The 16,320-nt window shown below is 46.6% G+C and overlaps 1 protein-coding gene across 7 annotated transcripts in view; it reads left to right on the top strand.

The window, feature by feature from the left end:
- Positions 1 to 237: 237 nt before the first annotated feature.
- The window catches only part of CHL1 (cell adhesion molecule L1 like), a 144,020-nt gene continuing 127,937 nt past the window's right edge, over positions 238 to 16,320 (top strand). For 4 of the 7 annotated variants that reach the window (XR_012765223.1, XM_075432494.1, XM_075432493.1 and 1 more), the window contains exon 1: positions 244 to 340. The gene's annotated coding sequence lies outside the window, so the exon portion shown is untranslated. Of the gene's footprint in view, positions 341 to 592; positions 683 to 16,320 lie in introns of those variants that run through there. The other 3 variants (XM_075432486.1, XM_075432489.1, XM_075432487.1) reach the window with 3 other exon arrangements.

Raw genomic sequence — 16,320 nt, 5'->3', positions numbered from 1 at the left:
CCTGTCCCCTCCTTAACCAGACCAGGAGACCCCTCCGCCACCACGACGAAGCCAGCGCTGCAGAGGCTCTCCCCGGTGGGACGTTGTCCCCCCCCCAGATTCGGCCATTTCTCTCCCCTCGGCTCCCGGCCGGCGGGCACCCCGCCGCATCCCCGCACCCGCCGGGCCGGGCGGAGGCGCGGCCCCCCCGGGCGGGGGGCGGGCAGGGGAGGTGCGGGCGGGCCCGGGGCTCCCCTCCCTCCCCTCCCTCCCTGCCGCCATCCCCAGGTGCCGCCCGGAGGAGCGGGGCGGAGGCGCCGCGGGCTCCCGCCTGTGGCCGAGGGAGCGACGGAGCGGGCAGGTGGGAGCCGCCGAGCGGGGCCGGGGCCGGGGGGCGGCTCGACCCCCCCGGGGAGCCGGGCAGCGGTTCGGGGAGGCGCGGGGGCTCGTTGCCATGGCTCCCTGCAAGCGCTGCCGGAGGAGATACTGATGCCGGTCACGGAGGGACCCCCGTCTTCCTTCTCGTGGGTGTAGCGGGGCTGGGTTTGGGGCCGTTTGGGTTGGTTTGGTGTTTTTTTTTTTTTTTTTTCCTTTTTTTTTTTTTTTTTTTCCGGGGTGGAGCGATCCGTTTGGAGAAGCGGGACGGGGCTGCGGGGCCGGCGCCGCGCCCGCCCGCTGCGAGCTCCGCCGGCGCCGGGGCGAGGTAACGCTGCGGGGAGGGGGGGTCCCGGTGCCCTGGGGGCTGCCGGGCCGTGCGGAGCGCTGGGACTGCCGGTGCCCGGCCCCTGGGCTGCCCCGGGGGACGGGAGGGGGTGCCCGGGGTGGGGGTGCTCGGGAGCGGGTCCCGGCGCGGCGGTGGGGGGGGGGGGGGGGGGGGGGAGCCGCTGCCCGGGGAAAGTTTGCGGGGGGTTGCGGGGGTCCCGGGGGGGAGTCCTGGAAGGCAACGGCACCGTCGCAGCGGTGGTGGCTCTGTCTCGTGTCGTTCTGGGTGGGTTCAAGTTTGCAAGCCCGGGTATCACGCAGCTGTGGCAAACACTTGTTCCTTCTTCCGAATGATTTCGGGGAGTGTTTTAGCTTCTTCCCCCCCCCCCCCCCCCCGCAGTACCTAAATAATTACGAATAGCCCCAGCTCTTTTACTGGGGAAGGGCTGCGGCCGTGCTGCGCCCCGGGAGAGCTGCGAGACCCGAGGAACCTCCGCGCCGCGGGCTGCGAGTTGGGAATTTGCGGGGCACGGTCAGAGCATCGGCGGGCTCGGGCGGGCTTAGGTGTGCGTAGCGCGGGGAGATGCTGTGCTCTGACAGACACAGTCAGCGTAAACAAACCTTTCACCTATTGCTTTTATGTCTAATGGGACTTCGTTGCTTGTTTTTGGGTAGAAAGGAGCTGTGTTGAATAACAGACAGGTGTTCAGCCATAACTCAACAGATACAAACGAAATAAATTCATTCTCAGCGCTACCTCATTCTGCTTGAAACGTGTTTTGGAAAATTTCACCCCAGACTTGACAGGCGGTGGTTGTGCTTGGTTGTTAAGGGTTCATTTGATGTGACTGAATTAAATAGGTGTTATGTAGCTCTCCCAAACACCATTCTATAAGCAATAAATAATAAATATTACGAGTTTAGTTACGAGTCTGAGGAAAGGAGATGGGGGGGAAAACCTGCGCCTTAAACTGAACGTGTCATTTGTGCCCGTTCGTGAGCACGCGTGCGACATCGCCTTGTTGGAGCCGCGCGCAGGGTCCTGGGCCCGCTGCTTCCCGTCATCCTTCGCTTGGCATCTGCTGGCGCGAAGCGTTAGAGTGCAGGACTACTGCCTTCTTAACACTTTGCTGGTGCTTAAAAGTAATTAATTTTCTTTGTCTTTCAAAAAAAAAACACCACCCCACACCAAACCAAAAACGCACTCCTCCCAGTGGGTCATTAAAAAATTAGAAAATTCTTGTTAGCCTGTTTCTGGGGTCCTTGCTTAGGCCACGCAGCTGAGGTCGGTGGAGTTTGGCTTTCAGAAGAACTACAAGACCAGACTATGTTACATTCACATAAGATGCAAAAGATAAGATACCAAGGTTTGCAGGAGGTAATGGAGTTCTTTCGGGAATATTGCACAATATACGTGGAAGTATCATTAAATATCTTCAGTTAAAAAAAAAAGTCAGCAATCCAAGAGTTGTAGAAGTTTTGCTCTATGCAACACACAGCTTTTAAACCAGTTCTTTCTCTAAACTCTTGCAATTATTGATTTTTATCAAAATAGGAGTAAAATGAACTCTGAATGTGAAGCTGAAATAAAAAGACTGTACTTCAACTATGTACACTTGGTTTAACTCTCGGTGTGAGTGAATGTAACTATTATGGATATTTAGTATGTGTTACTTCAGTAATTAAACTTCATGAATGAAAATATAGCAGCTCACTTCTTTATCCCAAGAAAGCCAGCAGATAAGCCTTCATTTACATGAACGATTACATTATTACATCTCTGTGTACCTCGAGTGGCTTGGATTGTAGCCATCTTGTTTGCCAATAAAAACATACTTTATCACTTATGTTTGGAAGGAAAAATAAATTTTTAAAAAAAAAGGTAGCTGTACATTACATAAAACAATGTTGTGGACAGTCGCTTCTGTGATGGGGAAGGATCCTCCTCTTTCCCCAGTGGGAGAGGACAAGGACTACTTTAAACACTACTAATTAGTTCAGTTTATCTTGCATGCGTTACAATGCTGTAGTTAGTTAATTATAGCTTTTCCCATTAGCAGTATGTTAAGAATAATGAATTAACATATCACACAGATCAAAAGAACATCTACAAAGTTTATCTTGGAGGAAGGAACGTGTTATTGTGCGGCAGGAAGTCCCCGTGGCTTTCCCAAGGCGCAGATTTGCTGGAATTCCTGAGCTGGTGCTTCAGAGCCTGATGAATGACTTGAATTGATCACAAACAAGTGACACTGGAGCTCTTGGTTGCTTAGCAACCCACCAAGATGCCACAGTTTCTTTTGGTGTATTTGTCCAGTAAAGTAGAAATTCTGTATTCTTAAAGATTTTTTTTTTTTTTGGCTGTTACAAAGCCCATCTTATAACAACCTTAGATTACGTGTGATTAAAATTGCTGGGGAGCAGTGTGCGTATGAAAAAAAGAGCCGGAATCTTGCTTGTAAACCATATTCTGGTGGTGATGGGCTCAGTGTTCTATAACAAGTTTCAATTGTCCTTTCTCAGTTAGACTTCTGTTCAAAAACTAAAATCATCAGTGGGACAAGTAAGTCTTAACAAAGACAGTCATCCACCAAATACTGTTTGAACAGTTCCCCTCATGCTGTCTGGCGATGTGAGACCCTGCAAGGTCTGGTGGCATTACCCCTCGCTCCAAGATGAGTAAATGAAATGCAGCGTGGGGCGTGGAGTTTGGTCATCGTCCAAATTACGTCGGGGAAGTCTGGCCCATCCTGTAGCCCCTATGGCTGGAGAGCTCTGCTAGGTTGTCCTCGCAGAAGACACTGGTTTCTTAACAGATCTATTTTGTGTGAGGAAATAACAGATTTAGTACTCAAAGAGCAGAAGAAAGATAAATGTTACCATGGTTATATATGCCCAAGCTACCAATATTGGCTTTAACCTGCTTGTGGCATCCTGCATACAGTTCATCCAGGCTGAATTATGGTTTTGTGTCAGTGAAGTCTTGATTGTTACCCTCGGGTCCATTTCTGCTGGCATCTTCCTTCTGGAGAGCACCTTCCAAGGGAATTTTGCCGTCGTCCCGTCCCCACTTACTGTGCTGCGGTTTGCGTTACGGGGAGACCTCACAAACCGGATTCATTTCGGGTGAACCTAAGCCAGAATATCTGCTTCGGGAGTTTGCTTTGTGCGCTTCAGCTGCTAATGGGCTTTTCGTCGGTGGCCTCCTGACTAGAGCTGGAGCGAAGCCTTTGCAATGTGTGTGGGTGGATACGGGGTTCTCAGCACCGTTCTCCTCTACTTATCTGTGCCCTTTGAGCTCTGCTGCTTGCTAGTATAGACATACCCTTTTGCTCCTAAAATTGTAACTACAAAAAAAGTGTACTAGGGCTAGGAGAACTGCAGGCTGTCATGGCATTTATTTTACTTAGGTAGTAGTTGGCATTCTGGAAGATTTCTTCCTCCCTCTCGGTGAGAAGAAGGAATCCAGGTATTTCTCTTCTTTCCTAGACGAAGAGCTGGGATATTGCATGATTTACTGACATCTGGGACTAGAAGGGAGTGTTGGAGCATTGCTCATAATAACTGCTGCTGTATTTGGACCACAGTGAACCAAATCTCAACTCACTGGCTGTCAGTATTCCTAGGCTAAGATTATTAGAGTTCATAGTCTGTGCTTGTAATTGCCTTTCTAGGCTTAAACAGATTTAGGTAAAGAGTTAAGTACATGTGAGCTTGTTCGATTTTGTTGTGGGTTTTTTTTTCTTGTTGTTTCTATGTAGCAAAGTCAATGCCCAAAATTTAAGGTTGTTGCATTTGGGTTTTTTTTTTCCAGCTACTCTGCTTGTAACTGTTTTGTGCATTGATTTCTGTAAGTGCATTTGCATACCCAAATGCTGATTAGTGCTTGCCACTGTAGTGATTGCCTCTGTGTTATAAATAGATGAAGGTGCATGGTAATAATTGGTGTCTTGGGTTTCTCCTCCCCACGTGTCCCAGCACCCCTTACGAAACGCACAGCGTGGAGCTGCCCAGGGAGGTTGTGGAGTCTCCTTCTCTGGAGATATTCAAGACCTGCCTGGACAAGGTCCTCTACAGCCTACTGTAGGTGACCCTGCTTCAGCAGGGGGGTTGGACTAGATGACCCACAGAGGTCCCTTCCAACCCCGAACATGCTGTGATTCTGTGATTCTGTGAGCTGTGATAGCCGTTGTGATGTGTTATTTTCTGAGGTTGCAGCATTCCCTAGCAGATGTCTCCTTCTTCCTTCATTACACCTGGATGTAAAAAATGCCACAAAATGCAGATGGAAACCAATTTATCATTAAAATTAGTGCTCATTGGTACAGCTGAAGTAGTGCTCGTTGTTTTGGGTGTGATCTCCAGGTGTAGATTCTGCTCCAAGGAAGAAGGACAAGATTTATGTTCGTTTATTCTTTAGGGCTTTTAGATCTTCATAATTTCTCTTGACCCTCACTAGCCCTCGCTTTTCTTCATTTATCAAGAAAATTGCCAATTTCTCTTTTCAGATGTTTTTTCTCCTTTTGCTGAGTCAGATGTGTGATGGGGATATGACTTGGGTTAGAGAGGGTGAAGAGGAGACTGGGAAGGACAGGGATGAGCCTGCGGATCCATCCTCACCTTTGCTGCTGTTCTCCTGTACAGAAGAAATAGAGATGTCTGGATCCAGGCCTGAGTAGTTGGGGGAGAAGGAGCCAGCGGCTGAGCCTAGGCAGGGCTGTTTCTGTAGAACTGCAGCTTTCAAAGATGTTTTTGACAGAAGGTTCCTGGTCTGGCTGTGGCGTAATAGCCAGTCTGCCAGCCAGGCTGAGCTGCCTCGGGAATAGCCCCACGCCGAGCTCCCGACAGGTAACCTCCAAAGAACCACTTTGTGGCAAAACTGGAGCTTCTCTGCAACACTACAACCTCTCACTGCAAGCAAGACTTTGAGCTGCTGGAGCGTGCCCAGAGAAGGGCAACGAGGCTGGTGAGGAGTCTGGAGAACAAGTCTTACGAGGAGCGGCTGAGAGAGCTGGGGCTATTTAGTCTGGAGAAGAGGAGGCTGAGGGGGGACCTTATTGCTCTCTATAACTAGCTGAAAGGAGGGTGTAGTGAGGTGGGTGTTGGTCTCCCAGGTAACTTGTGATAGGATGAGAGGCAATGGCCTCAAGTTGCATCAGGGGAGTTTTAGACTAGATATTAGGAACAATATCTTTGCTGAAAGAGTGGTCAGACGTTGGAACAGGGTGCCCAGGGAGGTGGTGGAGTCACCATCCCTGGAAGTGTTTAAAAAAACATGTATATGTGGCACTTCAGGGCATGGTTTAGTAGGCATGGTGGTGTTGGGTTGATCATTGGACTTAGAGGTCTTTTCCAACCTTAATGATTCTGTGATTCTCATAGTGTCCCCGTTCAATCCTCCCCACGTTTGCAATCAAAGAGATGGGGAGAGATGAACCTTGTGTACCTGCTGGGGACTTTGGTCTCCCCTGGGCTGCCCCAGTGCAGCAGCGAGATGTGCACCGGGGACCTTTGCATCACCCTGCAAATGCTCTGGGTCTCCAGCCTGGAACCCACTTGTGCTGCTCTTGCCTTCCCGGCGATGCTCGTGCTGCACTCGCTGCTGCCGCCGCTTCCTCCTCCTCCTCCTCCAAGCGTGGGAGGCAGCACGTGGGCTGTGTGTTCATGAGGGCTTGTGGCTGCTGGTCTTTTTTTAGAGGTGGACAGGGCTGTAACTTTAAAGGTGGGATGAAGCCATGTGGAGGGGGTCTGTGATGGCTGGGAAGTCTCAGTGCCCTCGTGAATAGAAAGTTTAACTGTAAACAAGCCAAGTAGCAAAGGTGCAGGACTCCAGCTCCAAAGAAGTTATCTAAACGTTTCAGTGAGCCAAAGGCCTCCTACCTTTCATATAGCTTAGTCAGATGACTTCAGTGCCTTTAAAAATCTCATTTCAAGTGTCTCCGCTCTTTGGGAGACCCTAGAGATGACTGTGAAAGGTTGGCAGTCGCTATTCAGGACAGCCTCCCGGCTGAAATTAATTGGTCAGGCAGTAATCGTCAAAGAGGAGTAGGGAAAAAGAAATCGCAGAATCGGGCCCGTCCACCTTTCAGTCTGCGTCTCCTTTGGTGACTTCTCGAGTGTGACACAAGCAGTTCCCTGTCAGCCTTTCCCGCTGGCTGACACCGAAGAGGAGGCTTTGAACGCTGCCTGCTGTGCTTATGTGGCACTTGAAAGGGGGAGAGGGCTGCCTTGAAGGTCTGTATTCCCACAGCTTGAAAGTAGATTTGAAAAATGCATCGTTCAGTTGTGTCGTGTGTGTGACAATATTAAACCTGATGGAAACCTGGAGTAGTGTTTCAGTAAAAAATGGCTGGTGCCGTTGCCGTATCCCCAGTGCTTGAAATAAAATTAGTCTTGATGAAAGATTGCACTGCTTATAGGAAAAGTAAAATTATTATTCCAGGGCAGAATTTTTCTCTTAGAAAATACCATAACAATGCTTTCAGCTAACAGTAGCGATTAACTCAATGGCTTTTTTTTTTTCCCCCGACATGCTCACAGAATACACCACTTTTTTTGCATTTTACTGAAATCAGAGAATTGTTAATAATAAAAAATTGTCTGTAGATTTTGAAGCATCTACAAATTTTTTCAAGAGTATTCTCACAGCCCAGTGTGGTCCGTCTGTCACATCCCCAGAATCCTGCCCTCGGCGGTACTGGGACGGTTTGCGTTGGTTCACCCAGGTCTGTGTGCATGCTTGCACCCGTGCCCGTTCACCTGACTTGTTGGGTTTGCTTCTTCACAGGTAAAACGCTCCAAACCAGAATATGCTTGCTGATTTCAGTGAATTAATTAACTCAAACTGGGGCAACAGCTCAGCTGTTGTACTGGATAAGGGCCCCATGCTTTATTTTTCACAGGTTGTTCTTTGTTATTACTCCACCAACGACTTTGTTCTAGTAAAATTTCATTGTAGGGAACAGATTTTAGGGGTTTCCATTTTGACCTGAATAAGAGTCAGACTGGGTCCCATCTGATCTTCTTGGTCATGAGACAGTTTTATAGCTGAATAAACTGTATTCAGGGCTGACTTTGTAGGAGTTCTGCTGAAACATTGATCAAAACTGTAACTATTTTGGTAATTAAAATCCACAATCCTTTGAGATAAATATTCCTTTTGTTACATTTGAGCAGAAGAAAATAACACAACTGAACTACTAGTATCTGCAAGTACGAATGGAAGATTTTATTGTATTATATTTTTAGGAAAGTAATAAAGCAGATACACTGTGGTGACTTTCAGGATTAATATTGCACATGAAAACCACTGGTGAAGTCATGGCGCCACGGAAATAGATGGTCAAACTCCCACTGACCTCAGCAGAGTCGGATTTTTGTCCCAAGAGTGATGAAAATCTAATTTACAGCCTAACCAGTTTGAGAAATGGGCGTAATGGCTCAGGTCCTCGCCTGGTACAAATGGCTGTGGTTCAGCTGTGGGTGATTGAGTTACGCTGACTTCCACCATCTGGGCTGCTGGAGAATCGTCTCCGACGTCCGTGTCCATCACTGGGCACGCTGGCACAGGCTGTGTGCTCGGGCTCGCTGCAGACAGGCGTATCGGGAGCTTTATAATAAATAACTCCCAGCAAGTGGCACCTTCTTGTCTCGTATTTGACTGGAGACAAATAACCAGGAAACAGTAATGAATATTCCTGTTTTCTGAGTCGTACAAATTACCAATGCCCTACTGTAAGCTGCAGAGTAACAGTGATTAAAGGACTGTCCCAGCTGTACAGAGCTAAGCGTACCTACTTCATTAAATTTACAGGGTTAGCACTGAAATCCGCAGTAATTGCTCAGGGTTAACCACCTGCATGACAAATGCACCTTTTTATTATTGGCTGCACCAGGCTTTCACCTAAATCTGGGATTTTTATTATCTCCGATGAAGGTGTTGAGTTGCAGCATCCCTGCTGTCTGTGTCTGTGCAGCACTCAAGCGGGGGTTTTGTCCACCCCGCTTTTCGGCTAATACCTGCCCAGATGGTGCCTACCTGCTGGGAAAAACTCGGACTCGCTGCTCAGCTTCGCCTTACATCCCAGGGAACTGCTGACAACTGAGAGCTGTTGGAGTTGTAATCTAGCACGAAGCTTGATTAAAGGTGAAGTGCAGCAAGTGTGGTGGCACCAGAAAGTAATGCAGCTGGTCTGGGTACACAGAAAAGGATTTTTCTCCCATTTCTCCCATTTACTTCCAAGGGAGCAGGATCCTGCCTTGCGGAGCACTGTACCTAATTATCCTGCCAGTGCAGCGAATGTTCCCTGTCAGCTCTTCCCCCTGCCAGACATCACTGGGCAGTGAAACCTCACAGAATTCCAACGGCATAGCGAGATGAAAATTTCATCTTTGGTGCATAACAAATACGCTTCAGTGTTTATTAAAAACAAAAACACACACCAAAAAATCCAACAGGCGACAAACATCAGGGCTATTCACAAATCTTATCGTGTGTATCACCGAAAAAATATTTGAATAATCTTTGTATTTGACAGATAAGCAGCATTCTCCATACAGACCTCTGCGACTGCCATCCTCCAAAGTGTACGCTAAGCTTGGTGTGCACAAAGCTCCTTGTTATGGGTGGTGGTTAGACCAGACTTTTTATCCTGACATAGGACAGGATATAGGCAGGAGCAATATACGTTTGCAGTGTTAATTGTATAATGCACCCACTGAAAAGAAGAAGGTATGCAAACTTTGGAAGCGTAGGCAACGGCAATCCATTTAACCATTTATAGCTTTATGTATTTTATAATCCCCAAACCCAAATGTCCCCAGAGAGGGAACACGCCCTTAAAATTTCTGGCCTTTAAATTAAGTGAATTTAAATTCACTCATTTGCATACTTTTTCTTCTTTGTTCTGCCTGAAAGAGATATTACTTCAGTAATTGAACTGTAACTTCGCTACAGGTAAATAATGTAAGACAGCTTCTATTCCAGACGCTTGACCGCCTTGGGGCTGTGCGGTGCTAATGTGGCAATTTGCAGCGCACCTTTGAGAGGAGATGGTGTCCAGTCCACTTAGGATCACCCAGCGCTGGGCTGGCACTGGAGACTTCAATTAACGCGTGGCGCTAAGCGTGCGTCTCCAGCAGCGCGCTGAAACGATGCCGTGGGGTGATGAAACAGGCAGCCCCGGAGAAAGCTCCGTACTGAGTTAACATCATATAGATGGGCCAAAGCTGAGTTCTCCTAAAAATCAAATTTTACAGTTTAAACATAACAGTGAGGTCTGTGAAGTAGCTTTCACGAGCCGGCTGTGGCTCTTTTCAGTGGTACCCAGTGACAGGACAAGGGGCAATGGGCACAAGCTGAGGCACAGGAAGTTCCGTCTGAACATGAGGAAGAACTTCTTCCCTCTGAGGGTGACGGAGCCCTGGCCCAGGCTGCCCAGGGAGGTTGTGGAGTCTCCTTCTCTGGAGATATTAAAGACCCGCCTGGACAAGGTCCTGTGCAGCCTGCTGTGGGTGACCATGCTTCAGCAGGAGGGTTGGACTAGATGACCCACAGAGGTCCCTTCCAACCCCTACTATTCTGTGATAGCCTTAGTGGTGTGTTCTCAGCGGCTGGATTTGGCATCCCTCTACCTGCGCGACAGATTAACTGAAGTGGGTGGACAGAATTGGTGGTGGGAGGGAGAAGTGATAAGGGATAAAATGTCTATTGGAAAAAGTCTTGCTTAATATCTTCGGAAAAGGTAGGTTAGTGTATCACACAGGGATGACAATCCCGTGTGTTTTGGTGTACTGCGGGAATACCGGCGGGGCCCACGTACAAAGAGAGAAAGCAGAAGGAGGTGGGGGTTGATTGTCTGGAGACCTTGGCACCAATCCCAGAAAAATAATGGATAAGTTGGTAGAAGACTGAATTAATACAGAGTTAAAGAATAGAGAGATAATTAAAGCCAGTCACCATGGCTTTCTGAAAAGGGAGCCCGTTCCTGATGGGGTTATGGGTTTGATACATAGGGGTTACAGAGCATCATGGCAGAGTTTTCTGGGTGTTAGATTTGGTATCTCATGAAATCTCAGTTAAAAACAACCAACCCAACAAGGTTAGTGTGTAGAATTAGTAGCAGTCTTGTTTAATGGATGAAGATTTAGCTACCAAAGCTGGAAAGGTATTTGTCTGTGGGGATTCTTGAAAGATGTGTGGGTTTAGCGTAGTTTCACACGAATGAGAACTAGTCCTGAAACTGTTTAACGTCTCTATTGTTTGTCTGGACACAAAAATTAAATGACTGCTGCCAAAGTACTGGATGAGGCAATATCGGTAGTGTGGCAATAAGAATAGTAAGTTATATAGAGCAGGCTGACTGGCAAGATGTTGCCTCTTCTGCTCTCCTCCCACCAGCCTGTGCCTTAGCCAGTGCACTGGGAGAGGGTCTCCTTGAGAAGAGTTATCAAGAGAGGGTATGGAGGGGTCGCAGTGGACAGAGAAAGGAAGGTGCCTTCCCAGTGGGATGCTGTGGCTGAAGGTCTAGTGGGATGCTTTGACACAGGGTTTTTGTCTGAGTGCGTGAGAATGCTGGGAAGCTATGGCCGGTTTTGGTGTCAACAGCTGAAAAAAGATTTTACAAAACTGGAGTCAAGAAAATAGCCACAGTATTGATTTGAGGAGTGGAGAAAATTCCCTGCAGGGAGAGATTTAGAGAGCTCAATCTGCTTAGCTCATCAAAAAGAGGATTGAGAGGGGACTTGATTACAGGGACAAGTATTTTCATGGGGAAAGCAGATCCAGCTTTTTAATCAAGAAGAGAAAAGAATAATAAGATCCAATAGCCAGAAGCTGGAGCCAAACAATTTTAAATTAGACATTAAACACAAGTTTTTACCTGTGCTTAACCACTGGAATGAACTATGTTGTGTTCAAATCCAGACTGGATACCTTGTCTGGTATGATCAAACACAAGTTACTGGATGTGGTTTGCCACTGATAGGGAAGAGCACAGCAGCGTGTGGAATACAGAAGGGTGCGAAGGCCATAAAGTCTGTGAGCATTGAAAGGGCAAGCAAAGGAAGAAGGTAAGAAAAAGGAGGAACATACTTTGGAAGCACAGAAAGGTGAAACAGAACCATGGGAAGGACAAAGAAGGGAATTTCATCTGGAGAAGGAGCTTCCGTTTCTAAATACAGGAGCATATGTCTGAGCAAAGCGAGTTTTGGCACTGGAAACACCTTGAGCGTTGGCAGAGCTGGAGTCATCTGTTTCGTAGTCAAAACAGCAGTTTTGGATTCTCTGCTTTGTTAATGATGATGAAGAAACCTCCTATTTGTGGTTTGGGCTGTTGGCACCGTTGACTCCTTGTTCTGCTGCTGTGAGAGAAGACAGTTCAATCAACTTTGCTCAGCCGTGCTGGAGCCGAGGGCTGTGTCCCACCGCGAGAGCCGTGCCGTGTTCCCCAGGAGCCGAGGGCTGCGCAGGTATCGCCTGCGCTAGGGCACGAGTTACCTTTCCAGGGGCAAGCTGTCACGGTCATCTCCTGTGTGCCCTTTGCTTTATTGACCTCCGTGTTACACATACAAGTTTTAAATGAAATCATGAGCCTTATATTTCTACCATTAAAAACAAATTCTTGAGAAATCCAGCAGGCAAACCGATGCGGTCTCGGCTGTTTTTGATGAGTACCGTCTGGGTGTGTGTTCGTCCTCTTGAAACAGTGTCACCAGGTCAGTGCCGGTGTCTTCTTTTCTCAAAGAAACATACTGTATTTCCAGTGCTCACTGTGCCTAATAACCAGGTAATTATTAATTTAAATGTAATATTGTGTTTCTTTAGTGGTGAAGTGCAATGGTTGAGTCAAGATTGTGGTCCAGGTGAATTTGCTGCTGTTTTTTTTCCTGTGGATCTCCAGTTACAATGGAAGTGACACAGAGGCCTTAAGCACTGTAAGTCACTGTGTTGTCGTGGAAGCTCTTCAGCCAGGACTGAAAATCACTTTTCCAGAAAATTTTTGAAAGTGCTGTCTTCTGTCCACAGTGGAGAATACTCTTGCAGTTGTTATGTGGAGAGAAATATCTCACATATGTTACTTTTTACAACTCCATCACAAAGCTATTACCTTGGTTTAGCAATGTTTCCTGAATTGTTTTTGGACTTGAAGAGAGTATTTATTTCAGGACCTTTTCAATGGAAATTAGCAGTGTGTTTCCTTTGGACTATTTAACAGAGACGTGAACTCCCTGTGATCAGTTAGAGCACGCCGTTACCTGCAGCTCTGCAGGGGCCAACTATTTCTGCCTCGTACGGCCATGAGCATTTGACATTGCCAGCAATACCAAATAGCAGTTTTCTGACTTCTGGGCCAGAGTGTGGGTCTTGTCAGGACTGCACTAGGGCCTGGGCTTGTTATGGAAATATTCTCCTTGGAACTAGAAAGACTGATAAATTGTAATAAACTGTTTTCTTGTGTGTGGGGGAAAATTGTGTGAGAATGTCTGCACTACCTGTAATAACTGCTTAACTGGACAGTAATTATTCCAAATACTGTTGGAAATGTTGGCCTTGATGATCATTTTCTTTCTCACTGGATGTCCAAAGAATTGTCTTTGCCTAAGGATTCCCTAGAAGCTGCTCTCAAATCAGAGCAGCACTTCAGTGTTTAACTCGTGACATTGTGATATCCATTAGGAGCGCAGAGAGGTAGGAATTACCCTATTCAATCCGATTAAGGATCCAATTAACTTAGAATCCTATCTCTGTTAGTAACTAATACTAGATGACTCAACATCCTGGGAAAAAAAAACACCACCAAACCACCAAATAAACCAACCCCACACCTTCCTCCCTCCTTCCCTGAACTCTCATTATCACAATTAAGGAACAAAGTGTCCCTGATAGATATTTCCCCCCCACACACTTGTCTTCTTATCAAGCACTTGCTGCTTGGCTTCCAGCCTGAAACATGAGATCAATAGCCTGTATAAATTCTCATCCTGGCTTGGGAAAGTGTTATTGCTAGCACCTTAAACATCTAATCATTCTCCTAATCATTATGCCCTTTGTATCAATAACATTTTTGTGTTGGAGAGTTCACAAAGTTAATGATTGTGATTTTCTTTCCCATTTTAAATTTACTCTTAATTCGAATGTGGTCATTAAAGTGACTGTTTGACCTTGTTTCACCTGTTTTCATAAATGCTTGTGTCATGTTGATTCCTTGAAACACTACATCTGCGCATGAAATACTGGTAATTCTTTTCATTCCTTTCTTAAAGGGACCTGTAATATTTTCCTTATTTTTGACCCGTTTGATCCTTTCTATTTCTATAATTTTTGAGTGCCCTTTGCATGCAGTTGTACTTAGTGTCAAAGGTAAGAATATGTTGGCAGCACATCTAAATTGCTAATCTTGCGCCATATTCATTTTTAGTCCTTTCCAATGCATCTGTACAGAGCCTCCCATCTCAGTTGCATCTTGCCCACCTTGGGCTGCTGAGCAGAGGCTTTCTATTGAAGTGATTTTTCTTTTTCTGCAGAAAGAAAACAAGCCAATAGCAATGCTATTCTCTTGCAGGCTTCCGAAGGCCAGGGGCTATTTGGTGAATTTAACTTCAGTTAAATAAAATGAAACAAATCTATTATGACCCTCTGAGAAAGTCTCATGGTGTAGATCGTAGGCTGTTTCTAAATATAGGGATCAGAAATTAATGTCTCCCTGGGTAGACTATGCTGTAACTGTCTCCTGCAAGGTTTTTCAGTTGTCTTTGAACTGAGTGTTCTGGTCATTGCTTAAGAGATGGTAGTTTGAGTGGAAGTGTTAAGATGATGCACTATAAGGTATGTATGCACACACACAGTATTAGTTACGTTGCTGACTATGTATGTATGTTTTTGCATGGAATTGTTTAACCATCATGGCAGGTCATGGGAAAAGCAGATCATTTGGGAGACTATGCATAGCATATAATTTATTTTTTTTCTAAACCATTTTGTGCAACGAGCAATAGCTTTACCTGGGGCTTTTGAATCTGGTATTAGTTTACCTTCCCTGAAAATAGTCAGAATACCAGCAACATCTGATGTGAAGGGAAACAAATGAAAGTGAAGCAGCTCAGTATGGAATGTATCAAATTTTTATATTTATTCTGGAGACATGAATTTTGAAACTTGAAATTACATACCTATAATGTGTGTGTTTGCATGAGTATCCATATACCACCTGTTTGTAAATATATATGTATGTAATTCAGATCTTGTGCAGCCACATGAGAACTGCTGGAAAGCTCATGTACTAGTGTTTATCGGTGCCTGATATTGAACGGTTAGGTCTTACGAAGCTATGGAGAAGCGATTCAGATTCCTTCTGTTTTGGGGCGTTGCTTTTATTTGGGTGCTCCTCTCTGCAGAAGAACATCTTCCTGTGTTTGGCTGCAGACGCTCGCTGTGGCATATGTTATGACTCAGAGCAGACAAGAAAATTCAGATTTTTATTTTTTTCACTTTTTTTCATAAGTGACTTGCCCCCAGGCATGTTTTGACAGGGAGGATATCATTTCAAATTAAATGTGAATGTGGAGGCTTTCCAAAGCTACAAATTGCAGGGATTTCTCAGTGTGACTCAAAGAAAAAAAAAGTGTTGTGCACGCCGCTCACTTGCTGTGGTGGGAGGGTGCTGCTGTGGTGCGGCTCTGGTGCTGAAACCCAGAGTTTATTGTCTTGATGCTGGTTTGGGCACGAGAGGCAGAGTCAACGAATGAGCTGCTTTGACTTTGTTCCTTTAATAACCATTTCACAGAATCACAGAATGGCAGGGGTTGGAAGGGACCTCTGTGGGTCATCCAGTCCAACCCCCTGCCGAAGCAGGGTCACCTACAGTAGGCTGCACAGGACCTTGTCCAGGCGGGTCTTGAATATCTCCAGAGAAGGAGACTCCACAGCCTCCCTGGGCAGCCTGGGCCAGGGCTCCGTCACCCTCAGAGGGAAGAAGTTCTTCCTCATGTTCAGCTGGAACTTCCTCTGCTTCAGTTTGTGCCCATTGCCCCTTGTCCTGTCACTGGGCACCACTGGAAAGAGTCTGGCCCCATCCTCCTGACACCCACCCTTGAGATATTTATAAGCATTTCTAAGGTCCCCTCTCAGCCTTCTTCAGGCTAAACAAGACCAGCTCCCTCAGCCTCTCCTCGTAGGAGAGATGCTCCAGTTCCCTCCTCATCCTCGTAGCCCTCCGCTGGACTCTCTCCAGTAGCTCCTCATCTTTCTTGAAGTGGGGAGCCCAGAACTGGACGCAGCACTGCAGATGGGGCCTCACTAGGGCAGAGTAGAGGGGGAGGAGAACCTCCCTCGACCTACTGGGCCAACACGGCACAGCTGGGTTTTCCCTGCTGCCTTCAGGTAAGCTGGGATGGTGACTGATGGTTTAAAATCTCATTTCCCTTACTCATTTTAAATGGCCAGGTGAATCTCCAGCATCAGTGAGCAGAGGGTATTTTTAAGAGAACAAAGAATTTGGTCTGAAAGCAGGCAATCCAGAGGGTGCTTCCTGCCAGAGGGCCGTGAAGGGGGTTTTGTCTGTAGCAGGATGATTGCTTTTCCCATTTTGAATGGGGAAAGGGGCAATGAGCAGAGGAATTCTTTCTTAATTGTGGTGGTTT

Source organism: Opisthocomus hoazin, chromosome 11, assembly GCF_030867145.1.
Source record: "Opisthocomus hoazin isolate bOpiHoa1 chromosome 11, bOpiHoa1.hap1, whole genome shotgun sequence".
Classification (NCBI taxonomy): domain Eukaryota; kingdom Metazoa; phylum Chordata; class Aves; order Opisthocomiformes; family Opisthocomidae; genus Opisthocomus; species Opisthocomus hoazin.
This window is presented reverse-complemented; position numbering and strand designations above follow the sequence as displayed.